Source organism: Electrophorus electricus, chromosome 21, assembly GCF_041902795.1.
Source record: "Electrophorus electricus isolate QZ-2024a chromosome 21, ASM4190279v1, whole genome shotgun sequence".
NCBI lineage: Eukaryota > Metazoa > Chordata > Actinopteri > Gymnotiformes > Gymnotidae > Electrophorus > Electrophorus electricus.
In genome coordinates, this window is record NC_137517.1 from 6,830,001 (window position 1) to 6,849,130 (window position 19,130).

At 42.1% G+C, this 19,130-nt stretch overlaps 1 protein-coding gene across 3 annotated transcripts in view; it reads right to left on the reverse strand.

The window, feature by feature from the left end:
• dlgap4a (discs, large (Drosophila) homolog-associated protein 4a) overlaps positions 1-17,020 on the reverse strand; it is a 78,215-nt gene extending 61,195 nt beyond the window's left edge. The window contains exon 1 of one of the 3 annotated variants that reach the window (XM_081704814.1): positions 16,726-17,020. The gene's annotated coding sequence lies outside the window, so the exon portion shown is untranslated. The remainder of the gene's footprint in view (positions 1-16,725) is intronic. The other 2 variants (XM_081704813.1, XM_081704812.1) reach the window with 2 other exon arrangements.
• Positions 17,021-19,130: the final 2,110 nt, after the last annotated feature.

Genomic DNA, 19,130 nt, shown 5'->3' on the forward strand with positions numbered 1-19,130 from the left:
TCTGTAGAATTTCCCGTCAGGCAGTTGGCCGTTTGCTGTTTTCATTCACGTTGTTGTTGTTTTTTTGTTTTGTTTTTTTAAGGCACTTTACTTAAGTATGCACATTCTTTCCTCTCTCACTCTTTCATTTTCTCTCTCCCTCCTTTACTCTCCTCTCTTATTTGTTGTCTCACTCTCTATCCCCCCCTCCCTCTCCCATGTATTTTTGTTCGTAGCACAAGAGTGCCCCTTCTGCACGTGAGCCGACCCCTGACGAGGCGCGCACTTCATTCGGCCTGTCAGACGAAGGTCCTGCGCTCAGGGAGTGCCAGCATGGACGTTCAGCCCAGAGGAGAAGATCTGGCCCATCGCAGCCTGGAGGGCACTGCATTCACTGCACTTGAACCGATGGAAGGACATACATGTAGTAAGTACATACATATATACATCAAATTCCAGTGGTGTGAGAGAGACAGCGAGAGAGAGAGAGAGAGAGAGACAGAGAGAGAGAGTCACCTGATGACTGTGACCATATGGACAGTATAACGCTTGTAGTGCTGTTTACCCAGATGAAAGCTTTGGGACGCACGAGAGCCTGTGAAGCACGCGAGTCAGACTCAACTCAGTTTTGCAGTAATCTCGCTGGTTTATTCACTACGCGACATAGGCTTGCTCTTGGAATCTTGTAGACAGTTCATACATGAACTGAGAAGTTAAATAATGACAAAAGAAGAGCTGGGTCCAGTAATGTCCGTCATGTACAGCACAAAGCAAAAACCTCCACTGCTTGGCCTACATGCACATGCATTTTATGTAAACATAACTTAAAGGGACAGTACACAAATTACTGACCGTTACAACAGGGGCATCTGATCCCAGACCAGTGCTCTCAGCCTGAGGGGCTTGTTGTTCCTTTGGGCAGCATATGAACAAGTGGAGCAGCTTAAGAGGAAGAAGGAAACTGCACGTGAACCTACTGTTACTAAGCAGCACACACATTAAAGCTAAGGCAGCTAGTCCTTAGCCAAAATGCGCTTGGCCTTGGCAATCAACTGAAAAGAGCAAATCATGTAGGGTCACATTTGTACTGGACTGATTTAAAGTAATTTAGTTCAGTAAATTACTTTTTAAAAAACAGCCTGGACAAAGTTGCTGGAAACGAAGATTTGGTTGTGGATCACCTGGCAAAGAGATGCTGGCTCCAAACACTCAGTGCAAGAAAGCATCATGCTGATTTTAAACTGTAAACAGCAAGGTCTACAGTTTAAGGTCTAAGGTCTGTCTAGGACCTTTTGTTATTACATTGTATCGTCAAAATAATAAACCAGATTATTCATTCATTCATTTAAGAAGATAAAGTGAACATCTTTATATGGTGCAAATTTCTAGAGTATTAAGACTTTTGTTCCTCTGTAAAGGCAAGTGACATCAATCATACTGCAATCATACAGCCCAGGCCAGGATCTTGTGAAACCGCTTCCTCATCCACAGCCAGGCCACAGACACCTCTGCTGCTTTTCCAGAGCTGTGGTGGGGGAGAAGAGCGCCATCTGGGCCACCATATTTCAGCCTGCCTGCAGTAACATGTGCTCTGCTCTGCAGAAGGCAAGGTAGCTGTCAGAGAAGGACACCTGAACCTACAGCCTCTACAGTACCGAGTCGTCAGGTGTGGTGCCCCTGATAGACCCGAATCCACACGCCTTCTGATCCTACCACCGTCTGGATCTCCAGCTTAAATATGTCAGCATACTCAGTGATGATAAAAGCGGGGAGCTGGCCCACGCCCGCGTTTGCACGACCGGCTCGAACCGAGTCTGAGTTCCAAGGTTCGTCAGGCGGAGACGGTGAAAGGACCGGCTCATTCGCTCCTTGGTACAATGTCAAAAACGAAACCCAGCAAGCCGTTGACCTTTTTGCAGGACCACAAGCAACCCTTATTCTGCATTTATGTTTCTCTAGTCAGATAATGTGTTTTCAACAACTCCACAGAGACAAATAACACAGTGCTGTAAAAGATGTTGTGAGTGCCCCCATGGGACAGTTTCGACATTTAAATGAAGAATCATTCATTAAAAGTGTAACAAACTGCCACATTTGAGTGAGTACCATTCATAACATCCATTAAATGGGAAACATAGGCATTTTAATCCTAATGCAACCAGAAAGAGCAAAAAAAGCAAGCGTGAACTTTAACTGGTCTCTCGGTGCCGGTTCATGTGGCCTCCCTGGGAAACACAGCATTGAATAAAAACCTTTCTACAAACTCTATAAAGGTTATCAGGCAGCTGAAAATGGAGCTGGTATTACGAAAGATTAAATTAAAGTCTGTTTTTGCTCCTGTGCTAGCTGATCTTTCTCGGACTGGCCGCACATGCTGTACGATTCAGTCCTGGACATGGTTCCTTGAAGTAGGAACGGCACACTCTCATTCAGTGATCTTAAATCTCTTAGGGCACAAAGATACAGGCTTTAAAGGTTACCAAATCTACACTGCGATTTAATGTCTCACTGCATCAAGTTTAAGATCTGTTCTCACCACAAGCTAACAAAGCCCTTGCTTTTAAATTATAACTGGGTTGGCAAAAAAAATCTTTTTTCAAGTACAGAACCATATGTGCAAACTAATACCTACAGCCTCTGGTTCTCTGACCTTCCAAATACATACTGTATTTGAGGCTATAGGTCAACCAGCATCATGGTATATCTGGATCTGATCCAGAAAGCTGTGCGCAAGACGACATTCCTCCCCTCACTCGAAGGTCACCACATAAAGAGTACAAGAAATGGCTGTCGACCAGAAATCTCATGCTCCTGCCGAGATTGCGGAAGATGCTTTCAGCTGTCAGTCATATATGGAATGAGCACGATACTAACTCACTGTCTTGTCCACTAAAGCTCAGAGCCAGGGTCAAACGCAGCTCTCCACATGGTGGGACAGTTGTTCTGGAACTAAACCAGGCTCTGCTTCCCAAAGAAAGTGAATTATGCGGAAATGAACCGAAAAACTATGACTGTGTTATAGCTAAATTAAATGAAAGATTACGCATGTGTTACAGATAAACAAACTGAAAGACTACACCTGTGTTACATCTAAACAAACTGCAAGACAACACCTGTGTTACATATAAACTAACTGAAAGACCATGCCTGTGTTACATCTAAACAAACTGCAAGACAACGCCTGTGTTACATATAAACTAACTGAAAGACCATGCCTGTGTTACATCTAAACAAACTGCAAGACAACGCCTGTGTTACATATAAACTAACTGAAAGACAACGCCTGTGTTACACATAAACGAACTGAAAGACCACGCCTGTGTTACAGTTGTGGTAAATGTGGTACTACACGCATCTCAGGAAGGCTGTAGGCCAAGGCTGTATTTGTGTGAAGGAAGCTTGGCACTTACTTAAATTGCAAGAGTGTTAAAAAAAAGACTGCTAGTTAAGTGCAGGTGTGTTGGCCTACTCCTCCATGAGTCTACAGTGCCAAAGAATAAAAATTTAAATATTAATAGAACGAAAACAGCTACATTGGTGGATATCTTTATAGTGGCTAACAGGTAGGGACAAAAACCAACATTTGATTAAAATGTATTATTTGTATATGAAGTACGTGAATTCCAATGTTTATAATGTTTTGTGGAGAAAAACTCTTATTGCGTAATATTTGGTGTTTCATTTTGGAGTTAGCAGTAAGAGGCTTTAAAAAAACAAAACCAAACAAACATAAAATGCTGCTAAAAACAGCCCAAACATGACTTAAAACAGCAGGGTTGAACAACAACAACAAAAAAAAAAAAACAGTTTTCCCTGAAGAAAAAAAAGAAAAATAAAATCGCAAGCCATCTCTCCAACATAAGTCATTCAGAGTATTCTGAACAAAAATCAGTAAAGAACAGCAGACACTTCACCCAGGCTCAGCTAAAACTTCATTAACTGGGTAATCACATCGAAAATACAACAATCAACAATCAACAACAACAAAACCAAAAAAAAACAAAACAAAAAAACTGCCAATGCCAATCAATATGTATTTTAACTCCTTCAGGATAAATGGATCTGCTGCTACGGAAAGACTAATTTCAGATAACCGCATCATGTGAGATCTCCATCGAGAGGGATGGTTGAAAGACAAGCAGTCACGAATTGGATCCATATCTCCTCAGAACACAGATTAAGAGATGCTCTGTAGAAAAAAATCAATACAGTGGCCATCACATCCCAGCATGACTGAGGGTGGCAACATCAATGCTGATCAATACGACACAAAAGCACATAGATGGGCCCATCAACTTTCTTATTGCATGTTTCAGGTCTGCTTTGAATCCCCACACAAATCTTTGACCTTTAGGGAATCTGGTAGAGACGGCATGTATTACAATACCCGTTAATCTACTTCGGTCAGCAATCAGTCCACTGATCAATAGCAATAGGTATCAGAAACTCCATCTCTGTAGCCAGAGAAATTATATTTGACATTCAAACACTAGCATTAATGCTACCATAGTAGACGTCACTTAGTTATTTAGGAACATTTATGTATTGGAAAAAAGCATGAAGGTTTGCATATCGAGTCTGCAATGCTGGCATTCCTAAAACATTCATATTAGCACAACGCCCACTTCCATGGCATTCCATGGCATTCCATGGCAGACTTGCTGCTGGGTTAAGATTGGCCCACCACCCAGATAATACTTGGTCATATAATCTCCGCTTAGCGATGGTCCTGTGGTCAGACACTGAGCTGCAATGAATTAGATAAAATGTGGCTGACGATTTCTGGAAGGTCTGTAACTGTACACATATCAAATGCACCTGTGTGTAGGTGTAACGTAGGGTACACCTACACACTAGTAGTGGGTGATGATTGGCTATTCCTTTGAATACCTTTAACTCAACTGTGTCTGGCATTAATACTTAATACATACTAGAATCTTGGGCGTTTTATTCTATTTCTATAGATTTCTCTCATATAGTACAGCTAAGATATCAGAATTTTGAGGACGCATAACTCTTTTTTGAGACTGAATAGCAATTTTTAAGTCTCTTTATTATGATACAGAATGAATTATTTTACCACGCTCACTTTATCATGATATAGTATGAATTATTTTACCAGTCTCACTTTATCATGATATAGTGTTAATTATTTTTCCAGTCTCACTTTATCATGATATAGTCTGAATTATTTTACCAGTCTCACTTTATCATGATATAGTCTGAATTATTTTACCAGTCTCACTTTATCATGATAGAGTATTAATTATTTTACCAGTCTCACTTTATCATGATAGAGTATTAATTATTTTAATTACATCCATCTAACACAGTAACATCCGGCAGCCTGTTTTTTTGCCACAGTGTGTTTTTCTTGAACTACTTTTGCTTCAGGAATTGTTCAAATCCAAGCCTGCCATTTAAGTTGCACTGACAGGGAAAAGCAGGGTGTGATCTCTGTGACAGAAACATGGCTCACTTAATCTCCAAACCCTGGGTCAAGGCCTAAAAAAAATATATACAAATTTCCCATTCAGATCCCAGGCCATCGATCGAGTCCGTCGCCTGCCTCGAGAGTGAGGGAGCGAGCCACGTGCCCATGAATCTGTTGAGCCTTCTGCCTTTTAATTACACCTGAAATGAGGCCGATTTCCCCCAGACATTCTGCAGCAGACTCACAGACTGCAGAATCAAAGGAAAGGTTGCCACCAGCTATAATGCTCAATAGCTTCCCTCTGGCTTGCTTCTTTAGCTCAGTTGCGCTGGGTTCTTTCAGTGGATAAGTGGCCCCAGAATCCCCTTCTGTTCCGTATGGCTTTAGCGCCTGGTTCGGGACCATGTACTATTATCTATGTGTAACATAAGGTTAAAAAAAAATCAGTCTAGTGCCATCGCTACAGCTGTTTGTTTTAAACATGCAGAACGATGGTTTAATTTAAATTTCTTCTTCTGTGTGCAGGGGCATTTTTATTGCAGATTGATTAATAATAAATCATAGATTATTTAAGGCACTGAAGCTAGTGGCGACTGAGTGAGTGCTCCACGCATGCTTGCTTGCCTGCAGGCTTGCATCTGCCTCTGTGTGTTGGGAGGCAGTGAATGATAAAAAGCATTTGAATAAAACTTTCATAAATTCTAATAAAATTCTTATGGAGGCACAAACACAAGCACTGTGTCCGGTCATGGGGTTGTTTAAGGCTGGGCAGGGGAGCTTTTATTGTGTATCTAAGTATAACTAGTAGATTTCTTAAGTGCCTCAGGACCAAAGGTCCTCTTAGAACATCTTAAAATTTGAGATACGTTTAGATATGAAGTATTATTATTATATTAAGCATATATTAAAGTGCCGAATCTTTAGCCGTTGCTTAAAGATTTTTCACTTTCTTTTCAGTTCTATCCTGGTCAGCTCTTACTGTAGCTTCACTACCCACAATGTCCCTACCAATCCAAGGCGTTGAAGGTTACACATGCTTTCCCCATGCAACACAGTGTTCAGAGACATGCACTAAACACATGACACGACTGTACAACCATCTCCTGGAGTTTCACCTTTGGAGCTCCCGTCAGCAAGTAGACTGCACATGGCACAGTTGGGATTTGAATCCTGGAGATAGGGCAGAAGTTCCTTTTAGTTGTTTTGTCTACATGAGCGTGTAAGGGCAGATATCACCTCTCTGCGGTCACGTCTGTGTACTCCCCTTCATTTTCATATCTATAGCCTTATATTTAATTTTGATGTACAGTGAAGACAGAATGTCCTTCATGTCTGCAAGACAAATTGGACTTAGTATTTTTCTGGTTTCTGAAATCTAACGCACCACTCCCCGGAAAGCTGGATCTGCGTAAACACATTCACAGCCAATATAATGCCCTCTGTGCTCCAGATGGGGAGATACACAGGAAGAAAGACGAAGAGTGGGACAGGGTTTTAAAGAAAAAAAAAAGAAAAAGAAAAAAAAAAGTTTTAAAGAAAAAAAAATGAAAATATGGTCTTGAAGAAATCAAGAAAAACTTTGGGACCTCAGTAGGTTCAAATTTTAACATGTCTGTCTTCTGGGTGTTTCTTTATCCTCTTTCGTATGCACAGTTGAGGAGCATGGTTAGCCAAGCAAAGAACCCAGAGCTTTTGCCTTATTTGCATATTTTTCTGCTTTTCTCGACCAGAGAAATGTGATTTAAATATGCAGCATTTAAATATGTAGTATATTTGAATACATAATACATTTGATGGGTTTGTACCCCTGTTCTCTAGCCAGTGCTGATTGGTCAAGCAGAAAAATGTTTGAAATGTATGTATGAAATTACACACGAGTTTAACCGGCTATGACATTATTCTAGCCCACAGAAAAAAAAGATTCACTCCCTCTACTCATTGCCCCTAATCACTGCATCCACTCACTGCCCCCACTCACTGCCCCAATCACTGTCCCCACTCACTGCCCCAATCACTGTCCCCACTCACTGCCCCAATCACTGTCTCCACTCACTGCCCCAATCACTGTCCCCACTCACTGCCCCAATCACTGTCCCCACTCACTGCCCCAATCACTGTCCCCACTCACTGCCCCAATCACTGTCCCCACTCACTGCCCCAATCACTGTCTCCACTCACTGCCCCAATCACTGTCTCCACTCACTGCCCCAATCACTGCCCCCACTCACTGCCCCAATCACTGTCTCCACTCACTGCCCCAATCACTGTCCCCACTCACTGCCCCAATCACTGTCTCCACTCACTGCCCCAATCACTGTCTCCACTCACTGCCCCAATCACTGTCTCCACTCACTGCCCCAATCACTGTCTCCACTCACTGCCCCACTCACTGTCTCCACTCACTGCCCCAATCACTGTCCCCACTCACTGCCCCAATCACTGTCCCCACTCACTGCCCCAATCACTGTCCCCACTCACTGCCCCAATCACTGTCTCCACTCACTGCCCCAATCACTGTCCCCACTCACTGCCCCACTCACTGTCTCCACTCACTGCCCCACTTACTGTCTCCACTCACTGCCCCCACTCTGTTTGGCATTTTGCCTCTTTAGTCATTTTTTCTAAGCCTGCTGAAGATGTGTGGCTAAATGCTGCAGTAATGAAATACAAAATATTATATAAAAAAGACAACGACACACTCTCTCATTTGGTGTGAATGTTCCCGGTTGTCAAGGTAAATGAAGGAAAGCTTTACTGGAATTGATTCTAAACTGCACTTTGCAAGTTACAGTTGTTAGCTCAGCCAGCTCTGGCAGTGTTTATTGTATCAGAGAGCCCAAGGAAATTACACATCGTAAATTACACATCTTTTTAACGCGAAAAGGCCTCTCTGGGCTAGTCCATACCTACTCACATCATGCATCTATTTGTCATCTTTAGTCGCCTGTGGCACTATTACACAATTAGCAACGCCACCATGCCGAGGCAGTAAAGCTTTCCGGTTTGCACTCATATGCACAATGCACATCTGCCTCAGCTTTGGCTGACTCCTTCCTGATAGAGTGAACCTAATTAATTTCGCTGGGGAGCAGTGTTGTTAATTTTCTACAGGGTGACAAAACACTCCCCTCGCGAGCCTGCTGTGTCACTTTGTGTGTGAGCGAGCGACCGGCGAACGCGTCCCGCTGGCATCTGATAGGTCTGTGTCAGCCGCGGTGTCACGTGCAGGAAGTAATCAAAGGGCACCTTTTGTCTCTTTCATGGTAAGGTAAAGTGGGAATGGGAGCCAGCTTATGTCAGACACAGTGAGGGTGACCTAACAGGGTAACAGCTCAGGACACTCCTCGCTGCCTTCCTTCCACGGATTGCCAGCATGAGCCTTCACTGTTCTTCATCTGCCCTTTGTTACTTCCAGATCTTTCCCTCTGAGATGCGCAAGGAGAAGGGAAGTTAAGGAAGCAAATTAGGACAGAATGTGCCATCGCGCCCAGGGACTGCAGTGTGACCCAGCCCGCAGGACGTCATTGACATGGCGCACCAACTCCGTAAAGCGAGTCAACGACTCAGTCCTGGCAGTCTACTCCGTCAGCTGTGGGCTCCAATTCAGAAACACTCTGCTGTCCTTCACTTCCCTTATCCACTTACACTTGGGGTGGATCCACAGTACAGGTGCACACGGTTGTCATTTTAGAAATTAAGTATTTTTAAATTCCGTTTAACAGCTGTCAGTTAGCAAATAATGGCAAATTGCAGTGGTACATTTAATGGTCAGACTCTAATATGAGGAAACTCAGACTATCACTTGAAAATGAGAGAAAGCCATTTAGGAATTGCTCTCTTGCTTTCTCTGTCTCTCTCTGTCTCTCTCTCTGTCTCTCTGTCTGTCTCTCTCTGTCTCTCTCTCTCTCTGTCTCTCTCTCTCTCTCTCTCTCTCTCTGTCTCTCTCTGTCTCTCTCTCTGTCTCTCTCTCTCTCAGTTGCAAATGCTATGCAGAACAAAGACTTTTGCAGTCTCATCAAACAGTAAAGACTTACTTCATAAACAAAAAGGAAATACATAATCAACTTAGAAGCCAAAAGGCTTCTGATTAAATTTGGCAGAAAAGAGAAGTGTTTTTGACCTTAACTACATGGACAAACTAGAGAGGTAATAACAAATTATTGTTAATTAAAAAGTATTGTAAATTGTTAATGTATAGAGTGAAGGTAGTCTGGGTCCTCCGGTGGATATTGTTTGTGAGGTTTTTGTGATGGAGTGTTTGTATTGAATTGAATTGAATTTGCTTAATAAAGTCAATTTAAAAATGGTAATAACAAAGACCTTAAATCCCAGACCAGAGTGATGAAATGCTAAGATGCTCAACAAAAATGAACTACTAATCTTATTCAAAATTAACAGCCATCGCATACAATACAGAACTTCCATGGTTCCACATTTTTGTGACACTGTGGTGTTTAAGACTCATGAGACAATCTAGACCCCAATTTCCAGTGATGTATGCCTGGAAATGAGAGTCATTTCAACAAAGGGGCAGAATGTAAACAAACGCTTACATAAGCGGTTGATTCCACCTTTTCTCTTCCTCAGCGCCTTCTGGTTTTTGTCTGCATGCGTGGAAAAGCATTCGCCTTGATAGACAGCGTGATGGGCAGAGTCAGAAATGAATTAAACCTCTGGAGGTCAAAGTCTCTAAAAATACCTCCTCTTCCAAGGACCAGACGCAAACATTTAAAAAATAAATAAATATATATATATATATATAAAAGCACAGAGAAACAGCCTTTCAAGGCCTTTATATGTGCCTGTGTGTTTATTGTTTTGCAGACGGGCTTCAGGAAAGGGTATGCACACCCTGTTGTTATATTGGCACATGCTAAAGCATCACAATAATTACAGGCTCTTACATCTTTGCTAGGTGTTAATAATAAAATCCAAAGGAAACAAAAGCGTAAATTAGCCCAGTGTTCTTTTCTGAGGTTTATTTTAAGCTTGCATGAAAAGGTGGTTTTTAAAATGGTACACTGTAAAAAGTACATGTGACTTAAAGGCCAAAAATGACTGAGGTGCCACCTGTTCCACAGCAATTGCTCCTGTGGAAATTCTTTGATTGGATTAAGTCAGGAATGTATCGTTAAACTATTAATAATACCAGAATAATCACATTACCAACATGGGCTGTTGATTGACTTTTCCTCTTGGAAATCACAGAAAATCACTGCGTACTATCGCATCACAACCCAAGAAGGGCCATTTGTTACCCAGTATGTCACGTCTCTGTATTATGGGTTATCTGTGTCATAGAGCAATATTCCCACACAAAAGCAATATTTGCAGAACTTTTATTAAGCGAATAATTCAAACACATTCACCATCATAGGGGATTATTGTTGTTTGAAAGGTTAAGCCAGGTCATTCCACTTCTTCGGCCCTCCCACTAAGATGCACCTGCGCAGTGGCTTTTGTTCTAATTTCATAATATGAGTTCATAATCTTAGTTCATAATATCCGTAAATTGCTAAAAGTCCTGTCCATTTGGGAGCAGGACTTTAAGAGAGACATCTTTGAGAGAGACATATTGAAGTTTGTTGCCTTTATTGAGTTAAATTTAGTTGTGCCAACTTTCTGGTAAGGAGAGTGTCAAATCTGCGTGCATCCCATGTCATATGTTGCCAAGTCAATTAAACAGACCACTAATTAAGGATAAACAGCAGTTTTCCTATTGTTGATACAAGCACAGTGCACTGGCGCTCTGATTGGATAGTGCTACAGCTCTGTTAAACATAAAGTGTGGCCATATACCATCTGTCATCAAGGTGAGATGTAGTGTTCAGTGACTATAAGAATCACACTAGAGTCTAGAGTGATGCCTTCTGGCACTATGTGGGGATCAGACGGATATACCTACTGGTTATAGATGCATTATTCCTGGTTATGGAATGAGTGTAGTCGTTCCTGAATGAGCAAGGTTAAGTTAATTCGCAACACCTTTATTCTGTGCTACACACTCCCCCATCATGGTGAGTAATCCCCTCTGCTCTGAAAACGATCAACAATGAACTTGTGATGAAGTTTAAAAAAAAATACTCCCCACCAGAACAACAGTGTATTTCAACAACCAAAATTAAAAAGCCAACACAGGGTATTTTACACTGAAACAACATTAGCCTGTCTTATCTGTCACTTCCTATCTATACAGAGAAGCCTGGCGTACTGTATCCATGCACCACACGTACTTAAACCAGATTTTAGGTTGTCTGGCCTGACATTGTATTGTCAACCTATTTAATGATTTTGAGTTAACCTTACTTTACTGCCACGACATGAGTTGCCTGTCCAAATTTCTTATAAGCTTCAACTTTAGAAGCTTCAACTTTAAAAACGTAAAAACTTTACTTAGAAATTCGAAGGCAATCATTCTCCTTGCTAAAATAAGCATATTATAATGTAATGTAGAGATGTGCAGGAAGGAGTCATGTCCAGCGTCCGATTCACAATCCTTGCACCAGTCAACTTCAGGATCCTTTTGCAAAGCTGGCAATCACTGTTGTTAACTTTCCACCCACAATCCATCCTCTGTACAAAACATTCTTCTTCATTTTTCTCCTTTTTCTTTTTTGCTTTTCTTGTGGGGTTTTTTGGGAAGGGGGTCTCTGTCTTTGTTCTAATACTCTCTTCCCATTTCTCTCAAAATGCCACCCAGATGTCACATTATTGTTAGCACTGTGCCAAATGCCAGGCTGTGCCACTGCGCCTATGAAAGTGTGCCGGCAGCATGGGGGACCAAAGGCAGGCGCAAACGTCCCCAGTCAAAGTCTACTCAGAACAGCCATGCGGCAAAACTCTGTTGACCGGCTCATTCGCGTTGACAGAGGGGCGAAAAGGGGACAGAAGAGACAAAGCCTAACACCCCGACAGTACATTGGGACATTGTCATGCCGACGAAGAGAACAGGGGGTTGCTCTGCTAGTAGCCTCTCCTGCCCATCACTGGGCGTCAGCCATTTTCTTCCCTCCTCGTAAGATACGCCCCCGGGGTAATCAATCAGCAGCTGTTAATCTGTTAATCACGATGAAAGCATGCCATGACTTCATGAACACTACACAGTCTGAGCCCCTCCTCCCCTGTAAAGACATCAAGTTGGAAGTACTGGGAGTAGCAATCATTTATATGAAGCACGCAACGTGTTGGCGGTTCAGTAATGTAAACACCGTCCCAATTCCTTTTCTTTTTTATTCCACATAGATGAATGTTATTTCAAAGTTTGCTTTCCAGAGAGACTTGGATGGATTAGATAAATTAGCCTTGATTGCCAGACAATGGTGATCTACATCCTACACATGCAAACATACCACACAGAGGAAGGTTTGTTGCAATTATAATCACCAACAGACAGACCCAGGTTTGTATTCCTCTGTAGTAGATTTTGGCAGTGCATTTAGAAAAATGTTGGTCAGGCTATCCCTGAAGATGTCTGCACCAGCAGTGGCATAACTACCGGGGCGAGTAAGGAGGGCAGTCGTACTGGGACCTGTGGTGCACCCCCAGAAGCTGAGGCCACAGCGACTGGGCCCCCAGACTGAGCCCCTGGGACCCCAGTGAATGGGAGCCCAGGCTAGCCCCCAAAGTTGTCCCCCAGCGACTGGGTCCCCAGACGGCCCCCAGACTGGGACCCCAGTGAGCCAATTCCAATTCCAACATGATCGACAAATTCTCATGCATGATCAACAAATGCATAAGTGGCAAACCATATATTCCTTAAAACTCTAAAATCCTCAAACATCAAAGTATTCCATTACATTTTAATTCCATTAAAATATATCAAAACATGTATTTTATCAAAATATGTATGTCACATAATAATGATTCTCTGGAAAATTCTCATTTTGCCAGTAGCATTAGCATGATGTATATTTACAGTGATTCCAATAGGTGGTCTTGTGTGCTAATGTATTCTATGATGTACTGCTAGCTATGAAGATGAACAAAAGCAAAAAGAAAATAAAATTCAAAAGTGAAAAGAAAAAAATAGATTTCCTAAACTTGATCTTTACTTCGGAAGACGGGAGAGACTTAATAGTTTGTCTGTTCTGTCCATTGACTATACCAGATACAGGAAGTTGGATGTGAAGTGTATAGTAGACAATATTGTTGAGTGCAAGGCACATCATACGAACTTCACCTGAGCGAGCACATGCTTTAAGAGCGTTGACTTAAATGAGACATAAAAATAGCAAGTAAACAAGCATTTTATTCATATATATATATATATATATATATATATATATATATATATATATATATATATATATATATATATGTGTGTGTGTGTGTGTGTGTGTGTGTGTGTGTGTGTGTGTGTGTGTAGTTACACCACTGTGCACCACAGTCCTATTGGTATGAACAGGATATCAGTGATATCAGCTATCCTTATTAAAAGCACACTTTTATATGCAACTAATCCTCAAAATCCAGTTGGATCTATATCGATCCAACATCGTTTGTCAATGTGTTCCACTCTAAAATCAAAGGAAGATTGCTGAAGATTCTGACTGGATTGGCAAAATGCCATCAACACAGTTGATATTTCACTGAAATATGATATTTCACTGAAACTTTTGCCCAAGCTTATCAATATCAACAAATTTTCATGTTAATGTCTGTGCTGAAGTGAAGTTATATAACACTGCAGGGCAACCACTGGAAACAACAACAACACGAACAAAAACAACAACAAAATAAGCTTGTTGACAGTTCCTGAGTCTTGACAATTACATGCTGATAATATAAAAAGTGAGTCTTCACGTCAGCCTACACAAGAGGAGTCTTTGACAGGTTTTTTTCCCAGTTGTCTTGGGAATGTCAAAACAGCCACAGCCCCCATTGGAGTACACAGTGATATCTGCATGTGCTCACAAGATTTAGCGTCCAAGGGAAAGTGTCAAAGCCCTCTCTCTGGCTGCTGATCTGAGACCAAATACGAAACACAAAACTGGTCATAGATCAGTGTTTACAAGCAACTGTAATGGTGTCTTAGAAAAAAAAAAATCTTACAACATTATTGGATTATAGAAGTTGTTTAAACTTAGATATGGTGCACAATTTATTATTCCAAAACCCTGATTGAAGGTATCCACATAATACTGTAACAGTCACTCTGCAAATCAGTTTTTTAGCCTACACATCCGAGGAAGGGTTCCCAGTCAGCTTTAGCAGTTTTCAGCTAGTGAATCGAATAGCTGCAATGTGGCACGATTCTGTCATGCTTGGTGAGTGCAGGCAATCAGTCTCACGCCATCCGACGCCACGTCGAAACTGTTCCAAAGCCACACACTTTGCTGGAACTGGCGACACCTGTAATTGTCCATACTGAGCATGCTGTGATGTCCCTAGAGCACCGTGACCTCTCCCTGTTCCCATGTTGATTTCAAAGCTTCTTGTTATGCTTTTTGGGGGCCTGTTGCAGCAGAAACATGGGTCTACTTCTATAAAACCAAAAGGCTGTTTGTTAGGAAATTCCAAAGCCCACTGCTTTTGTGGCACAGGAACGATACCCACTGAGGCTTTGATGACAGCATTTTCTTGGCTCTGATCTGTCTTTTTAAAGCGATAACAACATCACATAATGATCATCTCGACGAAGACAAAACAGACCCTTTTCAGCCTGCACCAGAAGCTTCTCTGACTGAGTTTGATTTCCTTCATTGTCTTGGGACCATCAACATTCTGACAAGGTCTTATAGTTCAAGTGCTCTGAGTCTGCACTGAGCCGTAATGAGACCCAAATGAGACCAAGCTTAAAAGGGTAGGTTCATTGTTTTTCAGCCCAGACCTTTGTGTACTTCTGCTTTTCCCTCATTTGCACTCATACCTTGCACTACCTTACTGGAAGCTCACTGAGTTTGTGGTGCAGTTGCTTAAGCAATCAAAAGCCCCACTAAATCTCGGTTCTGAAAATTAAAAAAACCCAAATGTCTAGTCATGCATGTTGTTGTGTTTGTCAACCAAAAAGACAATGCTTAATTCTGAATTTCTAAAAATCACCTTAGTCACTTAATCCTTAAACAGTTTTCCTATTAGTTGTGATCAGTTTCTCTGATATGTTCTGCTATGAAGGTTTCTCTGCTAGGTTCTGCTATGAAAAATTTGAAATTTTACGATCTGGGTTTAATCTGCACCAGTACACCTCTGATTTGTAACTCAGCAATCAATTACCTCCCCTCTGGGCTGTTGATTGTAGGATGGGGCTGCAATAGCAACAGAGGTCCCTGACACAAACACACAAATCCACACATGTTTCGCCCTCATCTGCATACCTGCCCAGAGAAGGCGTCACACCCCATGTGCCAGTTGGCCTCAGGCCAAGCACAGGACATCTGAGGAAAAGGTCTGCAAATATCCACCAACTTCAGCATAGATGGCACCCCCAGCTAACTAGCCTTTGCTTATTGCTTGCGGACGCCCAGGGTTCAAAACATAACCTTAAGTGGACATACCAAACTTCAGAGATGGGATACAAAGTGAATTGTTAGAGAGAGGCCTGTGATCAAGGGCAGAGAGAGAGAGAGAGAGAGAGAGAGAGAGAGAGAGAGAGAGAGAGGGAGAAAGAGAGAGAGGGAGAAAGAGAGAGAGTGCACTATGTTATAATATTCCCAGCCACTAAATGACTGCTGTCCCTTAAAGGTGCATGCGACCTGGCTGAGACCATGACAATATAGTGGTACCAATGATTCATATGATAACTATCCAAAGGGTAAGTACATACAGTCTAAAGGAGTAATCATAGTGTGACATTACTGATCCCAGTGTCCAGAATCTGATGGATGAGTCGGTTTTACTTCACTGCAGGTAAGGTGAGTCAGGTTTTTGCTACAAGACAGTATGACCAACACTGAATCTTAAATAAATAAATAAATAAATAAATAAGGAGACCTGAGCTTCTGTCATTGAGAGACCAAGAGCGATTTATTTTCTGAGCGTGCCAACTTCCTTGAAGCACCAGTACCACCACCACTATCAGCACCACCACCACCAATAACAACAACGCAACGTCAAAACTAAACAAAATGCAAACAAAATTTGATGGGAAATGTCTCGACAGCGAAAATTAAAACAAATATGCCCCTCCACAGCTGGGCACGACGAAAAATAAAGTGCAAAATGCGTCAGAATTCACCCACAGATGCTATTGAAATCTTAAAGGTTTTTCTCCTCCCTGACAGAGTTCAGGTTCAGCTTTAAGCCGACGTATCACGCATTTTAAATGTATTATTATTATTTCATTTTTTCTATTTTTTGCCAAAAGAGCTACTCACCAAACAGATGAATTTCAAATTTTACATATCCTTTCCGTCCTTTTTTGATCGTGCTGTTTAGCCCCAGTAGATGGACGCGGTATCCTATTAGTAATCTACACGTTACATCCTACTGCAATACGAGAGATTCGGCAGATACCGGTAATGTTTGTTTTCTGGTGGTAGCAGAGCATCCGCGACAGTGACAGAGACTCCGAGCACGGACCAGTGTTATTCTAACGACGACAAACCGTGGCGTTCAACGGAAGACTTTCCAGTCGTGAGCATTGCGCGTTGGGAGCCGAGAGGACGCGTGCGACCGGTTGAACGCGATCATAGTTCACTTGTGTTCGCGTTGACGAGAAGCGACGGTTTTCCGTGACGAGCGATGATGCTGCGGCGTTCAGCGGGCTTTGGGGATTCAGGAGGGGAGATAGGTAGGAGGAGTGAGGGGGCATTCAGAAGCGACATAACAGACAGCACAGGCACAGTCAGGAGGCAGAAAAAACCCGCAATCCAACAGTTGCCTAGGCTTCATACTTTCTACGCGACTCAAATTTCCTGTAAACATCATCGGCAAACAAATGTTATATCTATATATCTATATCTATATCTATATATATATATAAAATGATGAATTTCTGTCTCCCTTACGGTTTAGTTGCGCTCATCGTTAGAAGTTGTATGGAAGCAAGTGAGCACAGGCCTTCCCTGTTCCCTGAAAATTTTTTTTTAACATGGCACACTTATTAAACGTGTAGGACGTATCACCTTGGAGTGTCCGCAAACAGCAAATAATGACGAATGGACGATGTGCTCCGCATGAATTATTGATTGGACAGCGTTGCCTCCTTTCACGTAGTCCAGTGAAATAGAACACGGATATTTAGGAGTCCAGTGCCGATAGCCAGCAGATCCCCAGGTGGAGGTCCTGACCGGTTTGAAGTGTTACAAGACAGCTTTCTGTCGAGGTCATGGCTTCGTCACACACACTAAGACACACCTGTGTGAGCACATGCTTGTACACACCAGCGCTTTCTTATAAGCTTACTCTCTGTGTCTTTTTCTTGTCTTCAGTCGTCTCTCACTTTTACACTCTGCCTCTTGGGATCTGGTTGTACATGTTGACCACACTACTCTTTGGTTTATCAGCCTCATCTTGTTTTTGAAGGACCCATGGTGGCATTGTTTGGCACTATGATCTCTAGTGCTCCCAAAGAGACACAAATTAATAAATCGTAAACACAGTAAATGAAGAATCAGAATTGATCAAGCCACTCTGAAACAAAACAAGTCATATATCTGAATCAGGCCTGGTTCATGGTTAAAAATTCACTTTAAGTTGTTGGTCCCTATCTGTCATTGTGTATTTTACAATAGGCTGGCTGTCCCTGTTACGTATGTTTACATATCCCTTAACACAATGCATACAACCGCAGAATCTTGTATTTTCAAATTGTGCAAAAAAAAGGGGGGGGAGGGGACATATTAAGGTGTAGTCATTAAATATATTATTGTGTTTTTGCTGTCCAGTACAAAGACAGACAAATAAATGCATGTCGAGCTTTCAAACTTTCAAAAGTAGTTCAAATAGTCAAATATATGCTCCAGGAATTCTAGAATAGATTTAGGTCAACATCAGAAGCTTCGATCATGAGCCTGACACAGATCAGCTCTGCTACAAGCAGAGACGGAGCTGTACAGGCGGCTTCTCCGTATGTCTCAGTCAGACACATGCATACGTCTCTCCAGAGACCTTCAGCACCCAGCTGGCTTCTTGCAGGTCCACTACCCATGACCTCTACCCCATGACCTCTACCCACATGCCCGCTACCAAACATGCCCTGTATATCATCCGATTATTCTATATAATTGTCCTATTAAATGCACCTGTGTCAAACAATCAAAAGTTTTATCGCACTGACTGTCTCAAAGACATGGAATAAAAAAAACAAACCAACAAAACATCGACTACCCCAGGCCTGAGGAATGAGCAGAGAACCCAAGTGTTGCTACGGTCACTAGCTCCAAGGTGACTAGTGGCAACACAGTAGGAGGCGACAGTGTGATGATATGATTATGTGTCAGGAAAGGCCGCTTAAATCCTGGTCTCCGTTAGCTCACCTGGTAGAGCACGGTGCTACCAACACCAGTGTCAAGGACCTTCCCAGGGAGCATGCATTCTTATTCTTGATATTTTTTGCTTTGTTGTTTTTATTCTACCTCGTCAGTACTGCAGGCTGAATTTCAGCAAGCTTCTCTAGTGTCATCTTCATGCTACAAATATGAAAGCAAAAGCACGCAACAGACTGAAGAGGGCTGGAGACTGAATAGGACTAGTGTGAAGGCTTAAGCATATTGGGAAAAAATGTCAATTTGAACTCCCGTGTGTCAATAGTAAAGATTGTATTGTATCACTGTTCCTT